At 36.4% G+C, this 13103-nt stretch overlaps 1 long non-coding RNA gene across 2 annotated transcripts in view; it reads right to left on the bottom strand.

Moving 5' to 3' along the window:
• LOC311430364 overlaps nt 1-12711 on the bottom strand; it is a 376701-nt gene extending 363990 nt beyond the window's left edge. Inside the window, exons 1-2 of one of the 2 annotated variants that reach the window (XR_014688736.1) lie at nt 12653-12711; nt 10718-10753 (exon numbers count right to left, since the gene is read on the bottom strand). This is a non-coding gene — a long non-coding RNA (uncharacterized lncRNA). The remainder of the gene's footprint in view (nt 1-10717; nt 10754-12652) is intronic. The other variant, XR_014688737.1, reaches the window with a different exon arrangement.
• Nucleotides 12712-13103: the final 392 nt, after the last annotated feature.

The following is a 13103-nucleotide window of genomic DNA, read 5'->3' as shown; positions in this document are numbered from 1 at the left end:
TTTAAAATAATTAAATAAATAAACAAATAGATTCTTTGTTGATAACTGACTAATTTTCCTGTCATATTATCTTTTCATAAAGTAAGTTAAAACTACATCTTTAGATGCAAAATGTTAGTAAAAGGAAGGAAAGAAAGGAAGGGGAAAGTTAAGGAGAAAGGGAAAGGGAAGGGGAAAGCATTAAGAAAATATTAAAAAAGCAATCAAAGGGAAGGGGAAACCCCTCAATAATAATGAGACCATATAGAATGTTATTGATGCAGTCTACAGGAATTGGTAGAAATTTTCTATTTTAACAGATTCACTGGTGAGTTCATAGCCTTGCTGATAAAACACGCTCACCCAGATCTTCCCAGATAAGCAAAAAGCATGGGAGTTTCACTAGTCATATGCTACAAACAATGGCATATATAATTATTGGGGGAAAAACTGATATCTATATTGCTTAAAACTTTCAATAGAGAAAATTGTATTTTCAGAAGTTAAGCTTTGGCTGAATGAAACACTGTTGCAGCACGTGGGCTATGCATTGAAATTTATCTTGCCATAGGTAATAAAGTATTCCTTCTGGAGATAAATTTATTATGCTAGAAAAAGTTTTGTGAAACTAATAAAAATAAAAATAAAAATAAAATAAGATTAATCTGTTACCTACAGGACACCAGGCAGAGCTTATGTTAGCAGATTTATAAGAGTCAACAAAGGAGGTATCAACAATAATACAGTACTGCAGAATAATAAGTAGGGTAGCTTTTTATTGATGCACTCCTGTGGGGCTTGCTCTCAGCTATTTTTATTTTACTTTTGCACTGTGTAAAAATCTATTGTGTGTTCCCTTTGTGCAAGGTTTTTCACTAATCTTTTATATTTCTGTATTTCTAGATTAGATTTACAATGAAAGGTAAAAGTACCAGGCAGATGCTACACTGACAGGTCAGCAATGAACATTATCACATAAATTGATTAGTCTACAACAAAGAACACCACACTTTGGTAAGTTCATGGGCTGTTCCTGCTAGTCCATTAGGAACTCAGAGCAAGTCATGAGTACAATTTGTGCCTCTCATCCCCACTGAGTTCTATAACATGTCACACCAGCTCATACAAGATCACTTCCCAGAATTTAGGTACAAAGCGTATGTTCTGAGTGGAGAGAAGTGAATAAATACTTCTCTTACTGTCTGATGAAAATTGTGCAGAGCACTGCATAGATGAAAGACACATGATCTGTGACCACTGTGAAGTTCTTATGAATTTTAATAACTGCCATGTGTGCTCTGTTAGCTATTTTTCAGAAGAAAAAATATAGCTGATACTTAGAGAAAGTTTGGAATTCAAAATTTGTTGTTCATAAAAACAAGTATTGTAGAGACATTGATATCCAAAATTACAGCTCCAAATTTAGAAGTGCTTTTGGGATGGTGCCTGGGGTGAATAACTCGCTTTGCAAGCTAAATTGCATCATCTGGCAAAACGTAGACAGTGGCATAAAGGGCAGTCCAAATGTGAAAACTGAGAAGGCAAAGGGGACAACAAAGTAGGTAGGAATCTGCTTCATAGAGAGCTAGTTCATTAAGCATCTAGAAAGGCTGAATAATGATGTCTGTATCTATCTGTACAGAACATTCCCTAGAAGTTGTCTTAATATATTTACTAATGTGGTACATACTGCGTTGAAACAAACATTTCATACAATTCTAAATTAGCATCTAAGGCAAGAGAAAAATAAAACCGTATACTTTTCTGTGATATTTAGAGAACACTAAACAGAATTATGTTTTCTGTAGAAGATTTTGAGACTTACGGTATTTTTGTTTGGGGAAAATAAGTCTGTCTTTAGAACTGTCTTGTAAAACTATTGCTGTTGAAAGGAACGTCAGATCTTTACTGCATATATTTGTAGCAGTGCGAACTGAAAAACTTATTTCCCAAGCAATTGCATGTCTGTCAGTTAGGATTTCTGAAAGGTCTGTCACTTCATTATCTGTACACTGGAGAATGTGTAGACTGAGATCCAACAAGCAGATGTAAGTTTCAGTGATGAATTCAGGATTCTGCTGGTGTTTGAATATTCTTTATCTTTGTCTGCATCCCAAAGTGAGCTGCCAGTTGTTAGGAATATAGAGTTCAATGGATTAAAGCTCAAATCAACAAGAATCATGTAGATATTTAGGAGAAAAATCCACTAACTATGCAAGTGATGTATGCCTGAGGATCCATCGCTGCCTCACACCGCATTTCTAAAATTTCTTAAAGACCTTATGTTGTGTGCCCAAGAACTGACGAGTCTGACAGTTATCAACACAATATCCATCCACGATTTTTTTATTTCCACATCATATTCAAGACGTTTTTCTCCTGACCACTTCCCCTAAGGAAGTATATATGAGACACATACAGAGCGTGCCAACAGAAAAACACTGAGTTCAGGATGGTACACAGAAGTCATATTTAGTCATAGACTGAATAAATGAATAAATGAATTTCTTCAATAAATGAAGAAAGTTTAATATTTATGCTCCCAAAGTTCTGAAATTCTAACTTGAAAATTTTTGGTATTTCATATATAATTAGTATTAATCAAAGTAGATGCTTACAAATAAATAATCAAAAAAGTGTCCTTTCTTAATGAAGAAACACATTTTACATTAAGTGTTTATTTTCCAAAAATAGTAAACTATTTACTTCTTCTTGCAGGATTCTTCTGAAGAATTAAGTAATAACTCTCTTAACATCCTTCTGATTATCCTTCTCCCTGAAGCATGAAAAGTCAAAGGCAATTTGAAACAGGAATGAGCAAGTGATTGAACAGCATTTAAGCAAAAGGTAGATAGCATTATTATATAAAGGATTGAGACAAATACATCTGGAGTTGTACAACCCAGACAAATGAGAAGTCCTAGAAAATAGTACGAAAGGTAGAATCATAGAATCATAGAATATCCTGATTTGGAAGGGACCCATAAAGATCAGTGAGTCCAACTCCTGGCACCACACAGGTCTACCAAAAATTTTAGACCATGTGACTAAGTGCACAGTCGAAATGCTTCTTAAATTCAGAGAGACTTGGTGCCGTGACTAATTCCGTGGGGAAACTGAATGATCTGAATTAACTTTTTTTTTTCTTTTTCCCTAAATGAACATGTTCGTACAACAATAACACCAAAATAACCAAGAAGACTATTTATTTATTTATTTTTACAAAAGGAAAGTGATAGCAACTAGCATAAACTGCAAGATTGGAAATTCAGTGAAGTGTTTGCCCCAGTATCACAGAACATTTTTCAGCATAATTAATGGAATGATAAGTAATTAAGTCATCAACTTAGAAAGCATAAAATAACAGCAAATGGAAATGAGCAGATATATGCTCTTGCTGGGATGCTAGGGGATAGCTTAAAGGTCTCTTTTCAAACGCACCAGAAACCCTTTCTAAACTGGGATAGATGCCTTCAAAACTGCCTTCATGCCAACATGCCTTCACCTTTCTTACCTTTGCTAATATAAATGTTAAAACTGACTCCAAGTGTTCTTGGTTCAATACCTGCAGCATCCAGGACTATATGTCACTGAAGTCATGACCCAGTTTTGGCACTGAATTTGAAATTACAAATACAGCTATGACAGCTTTCTTTCTATTCTTAGTTAAAACAGTTAGTGTTAGATACAAACTACTACTAGTAATACAAAAACTTTTCCTACTTAATAAAATTACAAAGTGAGAATCAGAATAGAAAAAGAAAAGTAAAAAGGTTCTCTATGAAGGTGATTTTTAATTGTTTTATTATACTCTATCATTGATTTCACTGGCAATCTGCAAGTCATTCATCAAACAAGGCCACTTAAAAATGCATTCTCTGTCGTTGCCAAAACAATCTATACTAAGAAATGATTTTCCTGTAAGCTAATGTCAAATAAAGATACAAATCTGATTAAAATTGCATTGCAGAATTACAATTGCAATTACAGAAACATAGAATCATAGAATATTCTGAGTTGGAAGAGATTCACAAGGATCATCACGTCCAATTCCTGTATCCACACAGGACTACACAAAAATCAAACCATACGTCTGAGAGCTTTGTCCAAATGTTTCTTGAACTCTGACAGGCTTGGTGCTGTGACCACTTCCCCAAGGAACATGTTCCAGTGCCTGACCACCCTCTGGGTGAAGAAAATTTTCCTAATACACAGCCTGGCCCTCCCCTGTGCCAGCTCCATGCCATTCCCTCAGGTTCTGTCGCCGTCCCCAGATAGCAGAGCTCAGCGCCTGCCCCTCCACTCCCTTCGTGAGGAAGCTGCAGGCCACCATGAGGCTTCCACTCAATGCCCTCTTCTCTGGACTGAACAAACCAGGTGACTTCAGCCTCTCCTTATCTAATCCCTCAAGACTCTTCACCATATTCAGAGCCCTCCTTTGCACACTTTTTAATAGTTTTATGTCCTTTTTATATTGTGGCACACTAAACTACACACACTGCTCAAGGTGAAGCTGCATCAGCATAGAGTAGAGTGGGACAATTACTTCCCTTGATCAGCTACATATTGTGCTTGATGCACCCCAAGATACAGCTGGCCCTCCTGGCTGCCAGGGCACACTGCTGAGTCATGTTCAGTTCACCAGCAACCAGAACCCCTAGATCTCTTTCCGTGGTTTTGCTCTCTAGCCTCTCATCCCCCAGTCTGTACATACATGTATATCTTGTCTCAAGTGCAGAATCTGTCACTTGATTTTTTTAAATTTCGTAATGTTAGTGATTGCCCAGCCCTCTAATTTATAAAGACCTCTCTGCAACGACTGTCACTCCCAAGGGAATCAACATCTCCTCCAGATTTAGTGCTGTCCACATACTTACTTAGTCCTACCTTCAAGAACTGCAGCCCTGTCATTTATGATAATATTAAAGAGACGGCCTTAGAGTGGAGCCCTGTGGAACCCCACTAGTGACTGGCTGCCATCCCAATGTAACCCCATTTCAGCCTGACACATCAGCTATTTGTTTGTGCATTGTATTACGTATTTTTTTTAGCTGTATGCTGGACATTTTGTCCAGAAAGATACTGTGAGAAACAGCTTCAAAAGCTTTGCTGAAATCCAAAATATTACATCAACTTGCCTCCATTGGTCAACAAGGTGGGTGACCTTGTTATAAAAGGAAATTAAGTTTGTAAACCAGGGACTTTACTCTTGTGAACCCATGTTGGCTGTGACCAATGACGGTCCTTTAGGTGTTTTTCGATAACTCCCAGGATAATCTTCTCCATAATTTACCAGGCACTGAAGTGAGACTGACAGGCCTGTAATCACCAGGGTCGTCTTTCTTGCCCTTCTTGAAAACTGGAACAACATTTTCCAGCTTTCTTGGACCTCTCCAGATTCCCAAAACCATTGAAAAACAATGAGAGCAGTTTCATGATGACATCAGTCAGCTCTTTGAGTACCCTGAGATGAATCTCATCAAGCCCCATAGACTTTTGTGATTTTCTGGAGCAGAAAATCCAACACAATTCCAGGTTGCCTAGCAGTTTGTTGTTGCCACAGTCACGGTCCTCCAACTCATGGCATCTGGGAGTTCCAGGGCCCATTATCAGTGTTGAAGACAGAGGTAAAGAAGGCATTAAATGTCTTTGCTTTGTCTGTGTCCCTACTCGTGAGGTGACCATCAAGCAACAGACTGATATTCCTCTTTTTGCTGTTTACATAAAACAAAACAAAACAAAACAAACAAACAAACAAAAATACTTTTTATTGTCTACTGGCTAGCTTCAATTCAATTTTAATTGAGCTTTGGTCTCACAAATTTTCTCCGTACTATGGTGAACAGTCCTCCCATGTCACCTGACCTTGTTTTCAGTGACCATACAATTTTCTTTTTCCGCCTAAGCTCTAGAATAAGATCCCTGCCTAGCCAAGCCAAACTTCTGCCCCACCTCCTTCCAACATTTTAGAACTGCCTTTTCTTGTGCTCATTAGAGCTGGCAGTTAAAAATTGACCAACACTGGTGGACCTTGATGTCTTCAAAAGCAGTTTCCCAGGAACCTGACTAATTAGTTAGCTGAGTGCTCTGAAGCCTGCTCTGCCCAGGTTTGAGGTTTCCTGGCAGTTTTCCTCCTATCACCACAGATTTTAAAATCAATTACTTCATGGTCACTATGGCCAAGACAGACACCAATTGTCACTTCATCCACAAGACCCTCTCTGTCTCAACAACAAATCTGGGAGGCAGCCTTTCCTAGTTGGCTACCTTAGTACTTGTACCAACAAGTTATCATCAAGGTGTTTTTGGAATTTCCTGAACATGTTTGCATCAGCTGTGTGGCATTCCCATTTCATGTCTGGCAAGCTGAAGTCACCCATAAGGACAAGGGTGTCTTATCTATACATATCTCTTAGTTCCTTAAAGAATAATTCATCAGTGTCACCAACCTGGCTGGATTGTCTACAGTAGAGTCTTAGTGACTCTGCTTTATTTGCTTGTCCCTTAATCCTTACCCAGAGGTTCTCAACCATGCCATGACAATCTGCAAGCTCTTCACTATTCAGCCCCTCCATTACATACAGCACCACCACCCTGCCTTATCTGCTCTGCCTGTCCCTTCTGAAAAACCTAAAATGGTCTACTTGGGACACCACTTACACCACTCACAGGACTCTTCCCTCCAGGTTTCACTTATGCCAATGATGTCAAAGCTCTGGGACTGAGCTAAGACTTTTAGTTCCTCTTGCTTGTTCGTCATACTGCATGCATTGGTGTAGAAACATTTCAAATGTGCTTCATTGTACCCAGCACCCCATGGAGCATATTGAAGGATCTCACTAGCATGCAGACCCTCAAATTTTGGCATGCCTTCCCATGGCTTATCACTGACAAGCCTGGTTTTACCCCCTTTTCTTTTTCAAATTTAGTTTAAAATCATTGATCAGCCTTGCTAACTGCTTCACAAAAATCCTTTTCCTGCTCTAGGAAAGGTACCAGCTTTCAGGTACCTCAGGCACCAGCTGGAATGGTGATGTGTAGACCATCCCATGACTGAGTAACCCAAAATTCTGCCAGTGACACCAACCTCAGAGTCATATATTGATCATCTGGGTCTGCCTGTTCATTGTTGTTCCCTTCCACTAGAAAGACAGAGGAAAACACTACCTATGTGCCTGATCCTTTAACCAATTGCCCCAAAGCCCTAAACACCTTTTTGGTTGCCCTTGGACTTCTCTTTGCTACTTCATCACTGCCTACATGAAAAAAAATAAAAATGTATAGTAATCAGAGGACTATATCAAACTAGTGAGTTTTCCAGTAACATCTCTTAACCAGGCCCCAGGGAGGCAGTAGACTTCCCAACGGGCTGGGTCCAGTCAGCATAATGGACTGGGTGCAGTCAGCCCTCTGTTCCCCTCAGTAAACAGTCACCTATGACAACATGATGGAGGTGGTTTTGATATGGGGTGTAGGCTGACTTGCCTACTTATATAACAGAAAAGCTAAGACTGCTTTTGGAGCACCATTATAAAGGATTTTTGAGGGAAAATTTATTATGTTCCAGGAAATAAAAATATATAATGTACAATTAAAGATGCATACTGAACATGCATGAAGGAATGTCCTCTACCATGGCATATTCTAAATTTCCTAATATAAAATTTGAAACCACAAATAGATTTTGATCCTTTAAAAATACACTTTTTGGTACTTTTAAAATTAAACATAAATCCATTCAGTATCTTTCTCTTCCCCCTTTTAAATAAAATAAAATAGAAAATCAGTTGCACTAGACAAATCTTCATTGTTCAAAACCCTTAATAAACGAATGAAAGATTCTTCAAAATAAAAACTTATTAACTTCTGTGTAAAATGAACTTTCAAAAACAGTAAGTAAAATGTTTCACTCTCACATTTCACAGCTGTTTATTCAATTCCCGTTCTAAGTAGAAGTATTTTATTACAGTTACAAGCTTTCCTGACTCTCCCCACTCTTGGTTTGGTATGAAATGTCAACGAAATTTAGACCATTTATTTATTTTTTGAAGGATCATGACACCAGGGAAAAAAAAAATAATAATAAAAAATTGAAAGAGAGAGAGATTTGGTGAGTACATGCTCCATAGCATCAGACTAGACTAAGTGACATTCTTTAGAATATCACTCACTGTCCAACGAACTGTTGTCTTGAAACAGTACTGCTATGTGAATCTGGAGTTATGTGAAGACTAGTTATTAATGAACACACTATATCAAGCAGTATATTAGGTGTGTAGACATGGTACTGCTTTATGTAAGACAGATGTGTCCTCAGAATATTTGCAGTAATTGTAAATGGCAAGAGAGTCACTCTGAAGGAAGGCGTTGTTAAGAATGCATGCTAGTAATACAAAGAAAAAGTGTGTTTTTTACAGACAATCCTTTAAATGAAACTTAAAGACAAATCAAAATATCCCATGACACACTGGGTCATTTACAGTTCATAAATATGTTGTCTCAGCACAGCAGAAACTGGTTCCTGTTTACAGTAACTGTACTTTTATTTATTTATTTGTTTATTTATTTATTTTGGGGGGAGAGGGGGGTGAAATGAACTTTGTTGTCCTACATTCTCTAAAACCACATCTCTTATTAAGATAACTTTTCGTATTCTGAGAATAAATCTCTCTTCCCTCCCCCCTCAACCCCCATTATAAGTTTTCATGTAGACAACCAACAAATGCAAAATTTCACTTTCTGAAAGGAAAGACAGATAAGGACAGATATTCTCTAGGCAGCACAGGCAAATGTTTTATCACTGTTACAGTAAAACCATTTTTTCCTATACTGAGATTTTTCCATGTTTCCTTCTGTATCTGTTGCCTGTCTTCCTTCCAGACTGAGACGCTGGGAAAAGTAGAACTGACTTCTTCATACCCTTCACCCTAGTTGGGTGAAGAAAATAATATTCCCTTTTTAGCTTTCTCTTCTTAAGGCCAAACAAAACAAATACCTTCCATCCAGCTCCATCTAGCTCCTGACCTTTGTAGCCTCCTGCTGTATGCCAATGTCCATCTTGAGGGGAGCTCAAAGGCAGACTAAGTACTTGAGATGCTGTTTCATGAGTGCTAGAAGGGAATAATGACTTTCTGTGACCTGATAGACGCATTTTTTGCTATTTATGCTCATGGTACTGTTGGCCTTCTTTATTGAAAGGCATCTTCCTGACTCACTCAAATTTTGTTGACCTCTTGTCTTTTTTTCAGAAAAGCCGCTCTCCAGACAACCAGTCCCCAGCCTACGCTATCACATATGATTCTTCCTTCCCTGGTGCAGGATGTTGTATTCATGTTTGGTGAACTTCAGGACCTTTGTGTCAGACCATTTCTCCCGGATAACAGCCCTACCCTACAGGGACTACAGGGACTACTCCAGCAACTACTCTCAGTTTGGTGTTTTCATTAAGCTCACTGACAGTACATAATATGTCATCACTGAAACTGTTAACAAAACTATTGAATAGTACTGACCCTGTTACTCTGATTCTAAGTAGCTGACCACCAAACGGTTTTTGCACTGTCAGACCTTTGAATTGTCATTTTCCCACCCATTTTATAATCCATTTATGTCTATACCAAGCCCGTAATGTCTTGGATAACAGCATGCAGTTTTTCTAGAGTGAACTGGTTTGCCAACAGACAGCCTGTTGATGTAGACAATACAATAATAGCCACATGCAAAAATAATTGGTCTCAAAATGCATTGTCTTGTGACTCTAAGTTTGATAAAAATCTAGGAAGTAATGACAGTTTCAGTATGTTTTTACATTGACTTATACTGTTTCAAGTGAAGACGGCATGTTTTTCAGATGATTGAGTATGCTGACAGACAGATAAAGATATTTTCTGCTACCTGTCTTTTGAATGGCAATTAGCAGAAAGAACTGTGTATACAAAGGACAGTTAGATCACACAACGGTGTTGCAGGCCAGTAAATATAAGATGAACATGTCTTACATGAATCTTTTTAATAAAATGTGTTTGTTAATTGAACAACTAATAAAGCTTCAAATCTTTTCTGTTTCATAAAATAATTTTGTAATTTAATACTGCTGATACTGCAACCTTTTGAATAAAACTTATTTTCATAGCAGAGTGGTTGTTTTAAATATCAATATTTTGAAGTAACAAGGTAAATCAAGGTTAATTCCTTAATTCAGAGTGCTACATGAGAATCACTTTTGTACAGTCAGTACTCTATTTTTTGCATCTCCAGTACTCTCTCTTTTCCTCTGTATTTCTCCTCATCATCAAATACTGATAATGGCTTGCAGATTCTCATTGCCTTTCTCCAAATTGTCTAATTTTTAAAAATATTAATATTGTCTGGAGTGGAGAACATAATTTCTATTGTTCACTTTCAGACTGCATTATCTTGTTACATCATTTTGCCATTAGTTCTAAAGTTATGATACTAATGAGAATTGAATTAATACAATAAACACCTGTTTCCCAAGATAGATATTAGCGCATTATAATATTCCAGTATAAAACTTGCAACAGCAAGGAAGGTGATTCTCAATATTTCCATACTGACAAGATAGTAGAACTCACATGAAACTTTTGAATTTGTGCTTAAAGAGAGAAGCTGTTAAGCCCATATTTATCTGATTATATTCTGAATGAATAAAGTGGAATAGACTTTGATCCCAGCAGTTATTACTTTTCACATAAAACTTAACAAAATTCACTCTGACCTGCTGATCATCTTCACAACAGCAACAAGCTTCAGTCTGTGAACATGAAATAAAAAGAAATATTAGTGAAATTCTGTTTGGTTTATTTATTTATTTATTTATTTATTTATTTTTAAAATAGATCAATGCTCCAGATATTCTGCCAGAATATAAACGATATATATATATATAAATAAAAAAATAAAAACAAACAACTAAACAAACAAAAATTCAAGTACAAAGATGGTGGTGTCCCCCCACAAAGTATAATATCAGGAGGGTATTTTATTCCTCCTCTTTAGTCCTGCATCAACAGTTTTGTGAAAAAAAGTATACATATTTAACATTCTTGTCTTCTGTTTGAGATATTGTCCATGTCATGAATGCTACTATGTTTTTTAAACTTCATGTTGATAGAGAACCAAAGGTAATATTGTACTGTATTAATCAAGAAAATGGATAGAGCTTTCTACAGCCTACCAATTGCTTACTAAGGGGGGTGGGGGTGAGATTACATTGCAGGCTCCTCAAATGTTTTATACTTGCAATGAATGAATCTCAGCTTTTACTAAAGTCTATTGTGCAGTCTTTGGCACAAGATTCTTAAAGGAAATATTTATTTATTTATTTATTAAGGAATACTCTGTTTTAGCTTTAAAGAGAAGAGAACACATAAAATAATAAAGAAATATGAATGATGCAAAAAATATTAGAATCGAAGTTGTCAGTAAAATATATTTATTTCTCAAAGTTAAAAGAGCCAAGGCAGATACAAAATGCTGTGACTAATGTGAATGTCCTTGGCAAAAGGATAAAATTATCTGCCTGTAAAGGATATGCACTTGAAGCTGATGATGTCAGAAGCTAGCTGAATACCAGTGAAGCATGACCACAAAAAACAATCCATGCATATTTGTATTTACCCCAGAGTAAAAAAGCAATTGCAGTTTGATCAACTGATTACAGTCTTCACCTGGGAAATCTGAAATCACCACCTGTTGTTTCTTTGGATGCCAATGTGATACACTTCAGTTGATTTCAACAGAATATAAAACATCAGTATAGCCTGTGTGAAGAGAATAGGGTCACTTACTGTGTGGAATTCATTTCTGTATCTATGTTTGAGCCATAGTATTTGAATTTATTAATGTAAGCACCCTACAGCAAATGTAGCTACTCAGAAGCCATGTAATGGTTCCTAATATTGAAGAACTGACAGAAATTAATTATCCTGTTAAAACCTGTAACTACATTCATATATGTTCATATATAATATATATGTCTTTGTGCATGCATATGCATCTCTTACTCTTGCTACCTATTTTCTTTATTAACTACTCTTTTCCCAGGTTTATGTGTTCTTCAGAACCAGTGCTCTGACCCTACTCACTTCCTGTGGAAATGTTTTATATATCCTATGGAAAATATGTCCACCAATAATTTCTCTTTCATCTGGCATTTATATATATAAATATATACATATATATTTACTTTTGACCTTACATAATGCTATTGTATTATCATGCTGTGAAAATATTTTTATTTAGCAATAAATTTTAGGATTGCTACAAAATTCTTGCGCATTTGTATGATTGAATGGGAAGCAGAAAAATGGCGATTTTATTTCCACAGAGAAAGGGATGATAAGGTAAATTAAGAAAAACAAAACAAAACAAAACAAACAAACAAACAAACAAACAAAAAAACAGGAGCAATTGGTACATGAATACATAGATTGGACAAATAAATAGAGAAATACAGTGTGGACTTGATACTTCATGTTAATTAAGCCATTAAAAAAGACTGCAGATTTACAGAAACTTAAACATGCATTCCTAAATATCTATATATAGTGAGCTGGAAAATAATTCCACATCATTATTTTATTTTCTCTTTATTTATCCTTACAGAGTTTGTATTGTTAAGTGCATATTAAGAAAATATTTGCATTGATACCTTTCCCAAGGGAATGAAGACAACATCCTTTGTACATTCTGAGTTTCTGAAAAGCAAAGCGAGCAAGAGAATAGAGCTGTCCAAAATGGATCCTGCAGTGTAATGCAGCATTTACTCCACTGTTGTGATACCATTTCAGTTGAAAACAGAGCCACACAGCAGCAAAAGTCTTGGAGTAAAGACAAGTGAGCTGAGACAGTTCTCTTTCAACTGCACTCTATTAGATGTATCCTTCCCTTTGTAAATAATAGAATGATATTTTAAACATTTACAGAGCCAAACATTAAAATTACAGCTTTGCAGTCAAGGTGACAGATGGGCTGGGTTTTCATATAGCAAAGCTAAGAATAAACAGATTGCACCCCAATCTCAGTTTTAAACAAAAACAAAACCAAAAATACAATGACAAAGATTTAAGCTGATTACATATATAGTTATAAATAAGCTTTGT

Source organism: Aythya ferina, assembly GCF_964211825.1.
Source record: "Aythya ferina genome assembly, chromosome: 1".
Lineage (NCBI taxonomy): Eukaryota > Metazoa > Chordata > Aves > Anseriformes > Anatidae > Aythya > Aythya ferina.
Note: the sequence above shows the minus strand (reverse complement) of the source record. Positions and strands in the feature narration are given on the sequence as shown.